This window comes from Herpailurus yagouaroundi, unplaced genomic scaffold (genome assembly GCF_014898765.1).
Source record: "Herpailurus yagouaroundi ecotype Mexico unplaced genomic scaffold, PumYag 202, whole genome shotgun sequence".
Lineage (NCBI taxonomy): Eukaryota > Metazoa > Chordata > Mammalia > Carnivora > Felidae > Herpailurus > Herpailurus yagouaroundi.
In genome coordinates this window covers 4,967,752-4,982,067 of record NW_024412433.1, presented here as the reverse complement: position 1 = coordinate 4,982,067, position 14,316 = coordinate 4,967,752, and the positions used below count along the sequence as shown (strand labels likewise).

Below are 14,316 nucleotides of genomic sequence, written 5' to 3'. Positions count from 1 at the left end.
GTTTCTCTCTGTGGCTGCAGCAGCCGGTCAGACGCGGCCCCGGCTGCCTTGCTGGAGCCCCGTGCTTCTCCTGTGTTGTAACCACTGGGGGGGGGGGGCTCGTAGCTCTTCTCCCCTGACTCACGGGTCGGGCGTCTCTGTTTGCACTGTGACAACCAGGTGCCCTGGAAATGCCGCGGGCACGGTTGAACTCACCCCAGCGCTGCCCCCGGCGGATCTCTCCCTGTGACTCCAGTGTCCCTTTGGCTGCGGACCTGGGGCTTTTCGGGCATTGCTTTTCCTTGGTTTTCAGGGGCACAGAACTTTGGAATGTTAGGCATTTGTTTGGATCCTAAGGTAGCAGCTCTCAGAACCGATTTCCTGCACCCCCCTCCGCACTGTCCTCTTAACTCACCACCTCTCCTTCCCCCTCGCTCTGTTGCATGGGTCCTGGGAAACGGGAGAGATCACGTACCCGTAACCATTCCTCGGCTAGGGCGATCTGACCATTGGGGCGGAGAGGTTTTCTGTGGAAGGCAGTGCAGAAAGGGAGAGATCCTGGGCCTAGGCCAGCCTTGGGGCGAACAGAGAAGAGGGTGAGGGACACACCGTGCCCGGGGCAGAGAGGAGGGTGCGGGAGAGGGAGGCGGGGGTTGGGAGAAGCTCCCTGCGTGGTCGTGGGTCAGGGTGGAGAGGAGGCTGGGAGTGAACTTGAAAGTACGGAGCTGACCTTTCAGTCGTGGCCGATTAGAGGTGGAGCTGTCGGCGTCGTCGGCAGAAAACGTTGCATCCCGCGAGACCGCACTCGCTTGACCTCACGGCTGTGAGCGCGAGCTCCCCTCTGGGGTCGTGGCCAGCTTCAGGGGCAGGACTCGGCGAGAGGGAGGTAGAAGTCAGCAGCCGTGAAATAGGCCAGGTGCTAGGAAGAATCCCTAGGGGAGTCTGTGGTATCCTGAAAGTACCCTTGAACTCGCCTCTGGGTCCTGTGCTCCCGCAGGAGTCAGGCGTCTCCGGCCTGAGGGCAGGGCATCCGCAGGAACCGGCCGTGTGCTCTGGGAAGGACCGGGGCCGGTCATGTGTGTGCACACGCGTGCACACGTGCACAGCTACCAGTGGCTAAAGGTCACAATTTTGTATGGTTCACGTGAGTTCGCAGACGACCGACCCAGGCCAGAAGGGAAAACCAGATTCTACTTCAGCGTCGTGTTTTATCCATCCTGGCCGGCTTCCTGGAGGTGGTGTGTTGGGAGACTCTGAGGCAGGACCTAGTTCAGGGAGAGTATGAAGCATGATGAGGAGGTGATGCCTGTCCTGGGTCTGGAAGCTGCTTGTGTTCCGTTCCCGTGGCCCCGGGGAGCAGCGGGTGCGGCCGGCACTGGTTACCCTTTTCTGAGCCCCGCCCCTCCATTTTTCTTAAAAGCGTTCTGTTTATTTTAAGCCATAACGTCACAAACAAAAGAAGAAAACAGCTCTTGCTCTTTGAGGGCCACTTGGGTCTGTTGATGGTGTGGAGAGTGTGGAACCCCTGGGCTTGTGGACAGACCGTCTCTCTTCGTACTGCAGGACGAGGGGAGCGGGTCCGGGCTGCACTGAGCAGGGGGTCAGCGCCTGGCCCAGCACGGGGGGTGGGGAGGGCCCGTCAGAGTGCGGGGGCGGGGGATCCCTGCATCACCTGACAGTGGGTCAGGGCGGTTGCTCTGTGAGTCTGGGGGCCCTCGTGAGAAATGGCTGATGTAGGAGCCTTCTGGAGGCAGTCGGGGAGGCCTGAGGGGCCATGGCTGGAGCCTGGCTCTGGAGCGGGGTGTGGGGACGAGCTCTGGAGGCTGGAGCTGACAGATGGATGGATGGAAGGAGCTGCGGGCACCATACGTCCAGGCCCCCCATGGCCCCGTCAGGGGTGCTGGCTGCTCATGGTTCGTCCGGGGCCCTGCGCCCTGGCACGCTCTCCGGCCTGGGCCGGCGCCCGACTGTGCCCCAGTGGCCGCTGCAAGCTGATCTCGTTCCGGGATGTTCCAGACGCAGATTCCTGGGCCTTGCAAGGTCAGCTTCGGCCTCAGAGGCAGTGACACACAGGGACCCCCCCCCACCCCCCACCCCAATCAGTGAGGGCGCCTGGGGCAGTCCTGTCTCCTGCCAGGCCTTGGTGCAGCCCCGCCCACGCTCCGTGCTGGCCACCTCAGGTGTTCTTGGGGACGAAAGCCTCCCTCTATCAAGGATGGAGACAGGCCTGGACGCAGAACCTCCTGGACTCCTTCCATTTAAGTAAATACACTGTTTCCATGGGACTGTAACAGTTGCAGAGAGAAGCTGGAAAACAGCCGTCTGAATCATAACGTGGACAATGTGCAGGCGTCGGCATCAGCATCAGAAATGGCAGAGGTGAGACAGACTCTCCAGCAGGGCTCCCTCACCCCTGCTCGGGCTGTTACGCCCATGAGCTGAAAGACTTGTTGCTTTTTTAAAGCTTTGTAAAAATAAGCCAGTAAACACCCAACAGGAAAGAATACGGCCCACGGCGCCCGATACGCTTATTACCTGGCCCTTTACAGAGACAGTTTGCTGACCCCTCACTCTGCAGAGCATAGAAATGACGTCAGTTCGTTGAAACATATAGGATTTCTTGGTTTCTCCGTAGGGTCCCATCTAACAGCAGCCTTTTTTGATTTCTTGAAGCAGATACCTGGCTGATGATCAAAGAATGGTGAGGGAGCATTCCTTAAAGATACTACTTTTACGTATTCGGTTCTAGGATCGCGTATTTTAAAATAGAGTTTACGTGACGACAGCTTATGTCTTTAAGGGGAGGTTATTTTCACACGGGTAACACTAGCTGAGAACAAGGAGTCTGAGGGACTGAGAGGCCATCAGCCAGCGCGCCGGGAGCTGTGTTTCCCCGCTCGCTGTCGCTCACGTCCTGACCCTCCAGCCCTCGACACGCACGTCAGGCCCCGGGGGTGTCGCCGGTCCAGGAAGCCTTGTTTAAATATTCCGGGCGGGGAGTTTGTGCCCAAATCTGCAGTGCTCTCTGTACCTTAACCTTTTCTCAATGCTTAAAATAAATGTGCAAAATATTAAAAATAAAGCAACCACCAGTATACTTTACCCCAAAGAAACAAACGTGCAAGACTAAATATACTTTGTTAGGTGTCACCACACAAGCTATTTCAGGGGCAGCAGTGGATGCTGGAATGTTCAGGCATGACCACAGCGGTGGGTACTGGAACATTTGTAATAAACAGTTTACTGATTTGCTCATAAATCAGCAGGGCCCGTCATTACGTGACTGCTCTCTGTAGACGGCAGATTCGGGACCGGGCTCCCCAGCCCCAGCCCCATCCGCTCTGGGTTTTGGGGGCAGGCTCTGCACCTGCTCATGGTGCCCATCCCCCTCCCCCGCCCATCCCCCACCAAGCCTGGCCCTTCTTCCCCGCTTCCTGTCCTGCCCGCTGTCCTTGACAGTAAGTCCATGAGGGCACAGGTTCTGTCTTGTTCCCTCGCTCCCCGGCACCGACGCTGTGCGTGGCCCCTGGTGGGGCTTGCTCAGTGCTAGTGGTGGTTCAGGCCAGGGTTCGGTCCACCCGGTGCCAGGAGGAAACGCAGAATTGGCCAGGAAGCAAGTCCCAAGTGGAGCTGAAGGAGAGGATCACACGTGGCGACACCCGCGACTCGCCTGCTGCTAGTGAGAACCAGAGTGTCATCGGAGTGCAAATCGGATGCGAGTGCAAATCGGATGCGTTCTATCCCTTTGTTCCCTTATCACTTGCTCATGTGGAAGCCTGGCCTGAGATTAGAAACACAACCTTATGCTTAGGTGAGAGTCTCTTCTGTTGGGAGAGAGTTGGAGCATCTTCTCTGTCGCGCATTTGGAGAAACGCTGTAGAGGACTTGCTGTTTCGTGAGCTGTTTCGACTTTTGTTCTCCCGGGTCTTCTCGAACACGTGGAGTTAGGACCACGTACGGGGCAAGTCTTGGTTCTCCTGTGCGAATCGGAGCACCGTCTGCGGCCGTCTGGTTGCCGCTGCCTTGGTGCCCTCTGGTTTCACTGAGTTTGCAGGGTGAGCCCCTCTGAGTGTGAGTTTGCCTTTGGAAATCACAGAGCTGTCATTGTGACGTAGCGTAGCGGTTCCTAGCTGATGTGTGTGAGGCCCCTGTGACGTTTGAGGACCCTGACGGGCAGGTGGCGTGACCTAGCTGGTGCCCCCTCCCCATGGCCGCAGGGGCTACCATTACCTGAGTTTTCACAGGAACCACTCAAGGTGGGGGCCCGGGGTTGGCCGCGGTGGCGGCTGTGCGTCTGTTCCCCTTTGTTGCCGGAAGCACCCGCACCCAACCTCACGACTTTGCAGATCGCCGGCTGGGCTCAGGGCGCTCGGAAGGAGCCGGGGTCCCTGCGTGTGCTGAGCTCTGCCGTCCACTGCAGGTGCCTGACCCCTGGCACTGAGTTACTGGGGAAAATACCGAGTTCGTGGGAGGAGTGCAAGTGAGCTCTGGGCTTTGGGTCCTAGTTTCTCCAAACAGGAAAATCCCGAGTGTGTGGTGCCAGGGCAGACTGAGTAGGTCCGGTGGGGGGGTAGGAGGGGCGGGCTCTGAGCCCAAGGGCCAGTCGAGTGCCGGAGGAGGTCTGGCTCGTGACGTCAGGGCTGGAAACAGAGGCCGGACCCAAGGCTAGAGGCCCGGGTGGTCGGCATTATGCCTGGAGCGTGCGGTGAGGGCAGGCGGGCGGGAAGTTATTCGCACGCACGGTGTTCCCCGTGTCTCAAAGCGGACCCCGGACACCTGCAGAAGGAGACCAGGTGCCTTGGGCTCTGTGGCCCCCCCTGCCTTCTGGAGTTGATGACAGCCCAGAGCTGACCTTCTGGTGCTCTTATCACAGAGGACTTTGTGGGGGGGTGGGGGGGGGAGGGATGGTACTATCGTATCCTAGAGAGTGCTTTTGTGGGGTAGGGGGAACCCATAAAACTTAATGAGAATGCTGCCGGGTCTGTCACTAGATCTTGAAAATGGGAGACTGGCCGGGGCCACCCACCCCACACACCTGCCCGGAGTTGCTAGGTTTATTTTAGCCTTAAAAACGACATCGGCTGGGGGAGAGAACTCTCCTGTAGGTTTCATATATTACACTGCTGGTGTACGTACTCCTCAGAGCCCTTGGAAGCTAAGAGTGAGGAAACGAGAACTTTGGAGTAGCAAAACCGCTTCCACAGACGTTTAATTTTCCACCTTCTGCTCGAGCAGCAGCTGCGGATTTCCACAGAGCCCCTGAGTGGGGCCCGTGGCACGTCGCGGGGGTCCACCGGTCACACTGCTCGTCAGGGGCCACAGAGGAGCTCTGTGCACACGAAAGAGCACCTCAGCTTCTCCGGTTCCAGCGTCCTGTCTGCCTTTTCCGGCCGGTTAATTTTGCTTTGACCTTTGGCGTGCGGTCAAGAAAACCTGAGCTGCCCGAGTGACGCTTCAAAGAAGTACCTTAGCGACCTGTGTGCTCTTTCAAGGTGCCCTTCCAGTGACTAGATCCCAGAGTGTTGAAGGAAAAGGAATGGCTGTGCTTTCACAGCCCCCACCTTGCAGTGACGAAAGCGAGTGCTCTCCTTGTGCAGAATCGTCCAGACGGGGCCCCCTACGTCACGGCCAGCACTAAACGCACCGTGACCTACCCCCGAGTCAGCCGGTGAACTGTTTTCAAGTGACTTCTGTCTCACGGAAGGCTGTCACCACACCTGTGCCCGGCTTGTCGGTCATGAGAAAGCGGGACGTGTCCCGTAGCGTAGCAAGGCGCTCGTCCGCATAGACTTTAGGTGCAGACACGTGCAGGACAAGGTTTCTAAAAAGGCCAGTCTGAAGCCGCCGCTCTCCTGACATTCCAGAAGGTGGGTGTCTGAGTTTACATCGGAGTTTGCTGGACACAGATCTGTGTGCACCACGTACTTGATTTGTTGTGAACTGTGATACAGTTCCAGAACCAGTTGTGCGTATATGAAAACGCTCACTGAATCGACCATGTAACAAACACTTGTTTTTAATGTTTGTTTATTTTTGAGAGCGAGAGAGACAGTGTGCGAGCAGGGGAGAGGCAGAAAGAGAGGGAGACACAGAGTCTGAAGCAGGAGGCTCCAGGCTCTGAGCTGTCAGCACAGAGCCCGACGCGGGCCTCGAACCCACGAACCGTGAGATCACGACCTGAGCTGAGGTCAGACATCCAACCGACTGAGCCACCCTGGCGCCCCAAATTGACCATTTTTAAAAAGACTGGCAGCCTCTCTGGACAGAAGGCCTTTTGAGTAGCTTTGAAACCCTGCTGCTTGCTGAGAAACCCCACCTTTGCCGGCTGGGGCAGTGTTTTGTCAGGGCCCCTATTTTCTTACTTTGTTTTTTGTTTTTAATGTTTGCTTATTTTTGAGAGAGAGCACATTTGCATAAGCTAGGGAGGGGCAGAGAAAGAGAGGGAGAGAGAGAATCCCAAGCAGGCTCTGAGCGGTCCGTACAGAGCCCAACACAGGGCTCGAACTCACAAACCATGAGATCATGACCTGAGCTGAAACCAAGAGTTGGATGCTTAATGGACTGAGCCACCCAGGCGCCCCTGTTGTCCCATCTTTAAAGTGATGTGGAGGGTCTGTGTCACTTTTTCCTGGAACATCCTATGGTCTCTTGATCAGCAGATTCAGATCTTTTCTGCATTTGTGGAAAATTCCTTTGCGTTTTATCTCTGAAGGGTCTCGTAGTTCTTTCTGGAGGAATTTGTTGTTAGCGGCCATATTTATCCTTTTGTCAGACTGGTCTGCCTTCCCGTCTGCTCACTTGTGCCCAAGGACTTTATCTCCAGCTTGCTGATCTCACCAGCTGTTTTATTTCAAGCTGTCTCTGTCAGAAACTCAGCTTTGAGCAGTGTCTCTTCTGTTCCGTATGTTTTTCAAATCTTACTCATTTGTTCCAAAATGTTACGCTGGTTCTCAGTTCTAGAGGTTTCCATTTCATCTCCTATTGGAAATTCTCACCCCTGGCATCCGTGTCGTGTGGAAAGCCTATTCTTGAGCTGTGTTAGAGAGGGAAGCACTCGTGATGGGTTTCCTTCTGCTTTTTGAGTTTTGTTTTCATCTGCATTGGCTCTTGTGTTTTGCGTGCTTCCTTCCTGTCTCCCTTGTCGCCTTCTCCCGTGTTTGCCCCCAGTAGTGTCTTTGCATGATGTCCTTACCATTTCTCCAGCCACCTGCTCCTTGGGCGTCTGCCCACACCTTCTCTCTGCTGAGACTAGTGCTGTCCTGGCTCTGCTCTGGGGTCCCCGCAGGGTCCCCAACACTGGCTGGGGCCACCAAGGAGGCTTCTCTCATTCCAAGTCAGGTATGGGGTGTGGAGAGCCCCTGGCCGTCTGGTTTCCTGTGGTGGGAGTCACCCCCAGTCTGAGTGTCCTGCACCAGAGGGCTGGACCGCCCTGCCCACATTGCCACCAACCAGACCTCGGTCCTGCAGGCAGATCCCCTGCAGGGAGGTGCTTCGGCCACCTCCCTGAGGCTGGATGTTATTTTCCTGGAGAACACAGTATAAATGCATCATCCTGCCCTTCCCATCCCTTTCCTGTCCTCTCTCGGGGAACCGCCTCCAAACCACGGTCACAGATGGGCTCTGCTTTTCCTGTGAATGTGCCAATGTCCTGATCCGGGCTCTCTGCACTCATGGGGTGGCGGGGGTGGGGGGAGAGATGGAATCACAATGTGTCTTCTTTTCGCCTCCAGGGAGCCTTAGGGCCGTTCACCTCTGTGGTTGTGCTGCCACATTTCTTCCTCTGCCTTTTGGGGGGGCTGTTGTCGACCCCTGGGGTGGAGAGGGGGTGGGAATTAGGAGCCCTGTCCTGCCCAGCCCTGGAGTCTTCCTTCTCCTCTTAGGGCCACTGTTTTCGAGGTTTTATTATGAAGCTGCACCTCTTTTCTCCGTGGACAGTGAATGTTCTTCCTCCTGCTGCTTAGTTTCTTCCCTTCGTTTTATTAGGAATAAAGAAAAGGAAATCCAGTGATAGCGAAGTTCAGATCTGCCCTCTTAATCTAGAACTTTGACTTCTTTCCTGATCTTCCTTTGTTATTTTACTTAGATCTGGGTGAAATGAAGTCATGAGAGACCACGGCCTGCCCAAGGAAATACCATGTCCGTGTTTAACCCCTCTTTTTCCTGGAGTCATGACCCTGAGCGTTTACCCAGGGAAGTATTTAGCAACCACCGCATTCATCCGCTGGTCCGTTTGGTCCGTTGCCGCTGGTCCGTTTCTGTAGTTGCTACTTTTTTTTTTTTTTTTTTTTTGTAAACAATGTAGGTTTTAAAAAAAATTGGCAGAGGCAATGAAATCTGACTCTGTTAAATTTTGTAAACTAATACATTACCAATGAAACTTTTTTCCTAGCATAAAAATAATACACGGTCCAAACAAAATTCCTTTTAAATGTCACAGTACAAAACCTCTGTAAAACCTCCATGTTCATAAGTTGCTGACTTTGGTATCTTTATCACACTTAAAAAGACAAAGTCAACTTTAAAAAATTTCTGGCATGTTCATGATGAATTTTTTTAATGTTCTCCCAGGGAGAAAGAAAATCCTAGTCTTTTTCAAAGTGTCCCTGTCATTCCACTTGTCTTAAATAATTAGGAAACAATAAAATTTGCAGATACTCGTTCTGTTGGGGCCATGCGGAGAAGAACACTTCAGGCGAATGTTAGGAAGGTTTTCATGGCCGAGAATGTCTACGTGGTGAGCGCAGGGGGCTCAGTCCCTGATGTGTGTCCCAGCCCGAGCCACAGCCCGTGACTGCTGACCAGCCCCGAGGCCAGCTTGTGCCTCCGGGAAGCCTCGGATCCCAGCCACGTCCTTATCAGAGGCTAGGACGATGCCCCTCCCCTTTCCCTTGGAAAAGGGAAATGATATACTCTACAGATGCAGATTGAAAGTCAAAAATCATTTTCATCCTTTGCCAAAGCATGAAAAAGTGAAGATTAAAATCCACGGGAGAAAAACAAACAAACAAACAAACACGGTGAGCAGTTTTCTGTTTCATGCTCTCAGTACAGGGCTGATCTTGGAGCTGTGGGCAGAGCAAGGACAGGGCCATCCCCCGTGTTCCCAGGTGGCCCCTGGGTGCTGGGAGCTTGCGCAAAGGCTGCGAGGCTCATCTGTGGCCTGGGTGGTGTCACGTGCACCCTGTCTGAGCAGAATCTCACGTGGGAGAGAGGAGTGCAGGGATCTCTGGGCACATCTGGGTTTGGGTTTCCTTCCTGCCACGCGCTGGCGTGGGGGCTTGGTCAGCGTCTGACCTTTTCCTCCCCAAGGACACGAGGATGTCAGTAGTGATGTTTGTGTCCTCGGCAACAGCGGAGACCACGTGGGAAGAAGAGTGCTTTGTGATCTATCGCGTGTTCTAGGTCTCTGTTATTAGCATTGCTTTCTCTTGCTCGGAGAACTGTTAACGATACATTAATAGCTTTCAGTCCCACCAGACAAAATGATAGAAACAGAAATGTCAAATATCTGTTGGCAGTGATCACTCCCAAGAAAGCTTCTTTTTAATAGGAAAATTTAGTTTGCTTCCCCCCCCCCCCCAAAGCAGAATGACAGCACAGATGAGCACTTAGACCTCTCCGTGTAAATCGCCCTCCACTGTCGATCGATCCCACCTGCCGTGAATTAAATATTAGAAGGAACCCAGGTCCTGCTCAGGACCAGTTGTTTTACTCACCCTCAGCATCCCAAATTTAAAACTGGTTCCCAGGAATGAGAGCGGGACTCCGTTTCAACCTTGAGACCTTTAGAGTAATTGATCACGTTGAGCATCGTAAGAGACTCCCGCGAGTCTTTTTGAAAGACGTGTAGAATTGCCATATTCCTGGTGTGCTGTTCACAACACACGTACATCCGCGTCCCTGTTCTTGGGAGGTACGGTCCGGTCCGCCTCTTACCCGTTTTGGGAAGAAATGAAGGGGACTCGCTTAAGAACGCAAGCTCAAGGGCACACAGAGGTAAACAGGGAAGTTTTCTGGGAAGCCTGAAAACCTGCCTTTGGGTGAACCAGAGAAATCACTAAATCGCATGTGAGGTTGAGTTCGGACAAGAAGAGCCGCATGTCTCTGCCCGAGTGCTTAACGTGGGGCCGTTTCCCCCTGGTGGCCTCACTACATCTTTGGAAGGAATGGACATAAGGGACGAGGGGCATCAGTTTTCTGTTCTCGTGGAGATGTCCTCACGGGAACGGGGCCCTGGTGCCACGGTAGGGCCGGCAGATCAGCAGCTGTGTATGGGCTCTGTGGCCCCCGGGGCCGGCTCTCCCCTGCCCCCCGCGCCCTCTGCACCTGTAGACAGGTGTGCCGGGCCAGACATCCGTTGATGGTTTCCACTACGAGGTCAGGTTGGGGGACACTTTGGAAAAGTAACAGTAATTTGATGTTACATCATGATATCCGGCAGCCCCAGAAAGCTGAGCGGCATCCGCCTAATAAATGCGGATTATCGTGTTGGCTTTGGGGAAGACTGGGCACTGGGTGCTAGGAACACAGAATTGGGTCGCGTAGACCTGCAGGAAAGTAATTGGAAATTGGAATATAAAATAGGCATCAACACATCTACATGAAAAGCGAAGTAGGTTGTGGTGTTGGTGGTGCCCTCTAAGATTTTGGGAGGAAAAGATCTGATGCCTGGGACCAGGCGGTGTGTTCGAGTTTAAGTAGCAAGAGTGGTGGCCTCTGCTGAATGCGGGCCAGTGCGGAGCAACACGGTTTCCTCCTGAGGCTTTGCCCCTTTGTTTCTAAAGTAAACGGTAGAGGGGTGCCCGGCCGGCTCAGTTGCTACAGCTTAGGACTCTTGATCTCAGGGTTGTGAGTTCAAGCCCCACATTGGGTGTAGAGATTACTTTAAAAAAATAAGATAAAATCTTAAAAAAAAAAAAAAAATCTGTAGAAAATGAGCTTTATTTCCGTGCCAGACCACGTCTCCCCAGTACACAGTGGCCCCATGCTAGTCGAGTCTGCTGATGATCAGTGGTAGGAGCTTATTTATCTATCACTTTTACTGACCCCATTCTTAATGCTTAAGCACCTGGCTGAATTTTATCTAATTGTTAAATCTTCAGGTTCATGGCAAATGCATAGGAGTATTTAATCTCTTTTCCTGAGGTATGTATAGATAGTACCAGGAAAAATAACATAAGCCAATCACAGGAAGCTAATATCTGTAGTTGTAAAGTATTGAAAAGACATACTAATTATATATCCGGGGCGGGGGGGAGGTGTAAAGTGATTTTAGAATTGAGAGGGGTCTTTCCGGGTGGAAGAAAGGATCACCCCTCCTTTTAGAAGGTCTAGAATCCTTTGCTGAGGTTACAAAGACGGAGATTATGGAGCAACAAACAGAGGGGCCGGTGCAAACCCTTCTTGACTTGAATACGATGATTGAACCAGCTGGAAGCATCATTTGTGAACAAGGCTCCACAAACACACATGAAGAGAGGAGAACGAAAGAGTTGGTGTGAAATTCACCCCGCAGGTGTCGCGGAGCAGGGCGTCCAAGGGGGAGGTCCTCCGTCAGCCCCACGCTGTTCTGGGAAGACTGGGTGCTGACGCCCAGCGGGTTCTTGCTCCCTGGAGAGGTTGGGGGGGGGCAGCTAGGCGGCGGAGGGATGCTGGGACTTGGGGAGCGGGTGTGGTCCCAGGGACAGGCTCCGCTGCTCCCTTCCTGCCCGGAGACGACCCGGACTAGTGAGGAATCGGATGTGTGTGGCCAGGATGCCCAGGGCAGGCCTCTGTGCACTTGGGTGCTGGGGGCTCGGGGCCTGCTGGCGGGGAGGCAGGGTCCCAGGGCGAGCGTGGGCTCGGGGCCAGCTCTGCGGCACTGTGCGGTTCCCTCAGGTTGTGGGGTGCTGTGGGGTGGGCCTGAGGCTGAGAGCAGGTGTGAGGCAGGCAGGAAACTCGTGCGGAAACCTAGCTGAGAAGCCTAGGTGATTTCAATGAATATGGACAGTTGGGATGGAGAGAACAAAGGGGGTTTTGAAACGCTCTAGGGATAAGCTGGGTGGAGAGAGAGAGTGTGCGAACTCATTCTGGGGGATGGCGGACCACCAGGACAGAAACTTGGCATCAGAGCATATTTTAGCTTGCCAGGGCGGCTGTAACAATGGGCCACGAACTGGGGCACTCGGCACAACGTAGATTTGTTCTCCCGCCACACTGGAGGCCAGAAGCCTGAGCTCACAAGACAGACCTGTTCCAGGCCGGTCTCCTGGCTTCTCGTGGTTTGGGGGCATCTTTGGTGTTTCTTGGCTTACAAAGCCCCTGCCTTAATCTTCACCAAAATTTCCCCTTTCCTAAAGGCACCAGTCATTGGTTAAGGGGCCCATCCTGTGCTACTATGAGCTCATCTTAACGCCTCACATGTGCAGTGGATTTATTTGCAACTAAGATCACATTCTGAGGCACTGGGCGTTAGGACTTCAGCGTGTGAATTTGGGGGTGCACAGCTCCACCCATAATAGCAGTAATGCACTGCATGAAATTGATGTGGCTCTTTTAGGACGTGATAATTAGCCGCTTGCAGATTGCGGGATGCTCGATGATCACCGGGGTTTTTAAAATACCCGCTGGGACACCAAGGGTGCCATGCTGCTCGGCTCCCGTGCCCACCAAGAAACCACTGGTCTCCGTTTCCCTGAGCACAGGCAGAATTCTGTGGCCGAAAGGACATGCAAGGTGCCGCCCAGACCAGTCCCTCCCAGCAGAGGGCCCCGCTGATGTGACATCACATGACCTGCCTTGAAACCACTCAGCTGCGAGCACAAGTATTTTCCTGTGATGTGAGGGCTTTAAAAACGTGCGTCAGATCTTCTCTCGGTAGACTTGGTCTGAAGTGCACTGTTAGCTCGGGCAGGTTCGCGGTGACTGTCACCCTCATTCAGGAGCCTGGATCGAGGCACCAGGAACCAGAGGAGAGATTTTTGAATTTGTAAACAAATACCTGTTGGTTTTCCCGTGTCGCTCTCAGTATGACTTGTCAGACCTCTGGCAACAAGAGGGGAAGAAAAAGGCTTTTCCCCCAGTACCGATTTCGCATCTAACATTGTGTTTTCACGAAAGGCTGAATTCAGTTCATCTCGCCAAGAAATAGCGGGTTCTTTTAAGTTGTAGAAAATACAGAAGTGATATTGATCACTATTGCAACTTGGGCTAACTTTTCTATTACAAGTAGGTTTATTAAACGTTAAGTGTGTCTTTTATAAAAGCACGTGATGACCCTTGGCAGAAACTTTGAATATCGCTAGTAATAATTGCCAATGGCACTGCCCTTCAGGTGGGCGCCTGCCCGCAGGATGAGGTGGTCCCATTTTACAGCTGGGGACACTGAGGTAGAGAGAGAGGTGAATAAGGGAGGCCGGGTCCCCCAGCATTGCAGTCTTGTGGCCGTGTCGCACCGGGGGGGTCGGGGGCTTCTGTGCCACACGTTTCCTGGCTCACTTTATAGTCACGACAGCTCGGCTGGGAAAAGGGTGCCATACTCGTTTACCTACAAGGAGTCTGTGATTTGGGGACCGGAAGTCATCGGCTAGTCTTCCGACAGGCGCAGACACGCCTGTTCCCTTCTCTGTCCTCTGTCCTCTGTCCTCTTTCTTCAGTGTCGTGCCCACGCAGGGGATCAGAATGGGAGTTTATGTGTTTGATCTGAATGTTGGAAAGTTTTCTTCAGTTTTTCTTATGGGAGCAGACTGAACACCAGATAAAGCAGGTGTGTTTTACGTGTTACATCGGTGCCCGGAAGGGAGTGGGTGTGTGTGTCTGTGTGCATGTGCGTCTGTGTGTGCGCACATCTGTCTGTGCACACAAGTGTGCTCGCTTTGGAAGATGAGCCCACCCGGAGTCGATGCGACCCCTGGAGGCGGAGGGCGGACACACAGCCTCTGGGCCGGGGAAGCTCTGCCCCCCTGGTTCTCCAGGGGGTGGTCATTTGGGGGTGTAGGTGGCGTTTCTGGAAGGTGTCTGTGCCAAGGCCTGAAAATGAGAGCAGGCAGTGATGATGGGTTCCTCTGTCAAAAACAAGAAATCAGAATCCCGCTGATTATTAGCTAGAGTGGATTCAGAGCCCGGAATCTCGGAAGGTAGTTTGTCCTTGGAGACGGCAGAGGGACCCCGAGGTGCGCGCACTTCCCTCATCCACCAGAGGCCTGGCGGATCTCTTGTCCACCCGGGGTGCTGCGAGGAGCTGCACGGGACCCTGACATGTCTCGCCCCACCTGGGTGTGTGCGGGGCCGAGATGTGGAGGGCCAGCCCCCGCCCCACCTCTGCATACGCACGGCGCCCCGGCAGGGTCCCTGGTGGTT

The 14,316-nt window shown here is 54.0% G+C and overlaps 1 protein-coding gene across 17 annotated transcripts in view; it reads left to right on the top strand.

Annotated features, from left to right (window-relative positions):
• AGAP1 (ArfGAP with GTPase domain, ankyrin repeat and PH domain 1) overlaps positions 1–14,316 on the top strand; it is a 548,021-nt gene that overhangs the window by 196,041 nt on the left and 337,664 nt on the right. The window lies entirely within an intron of this gene.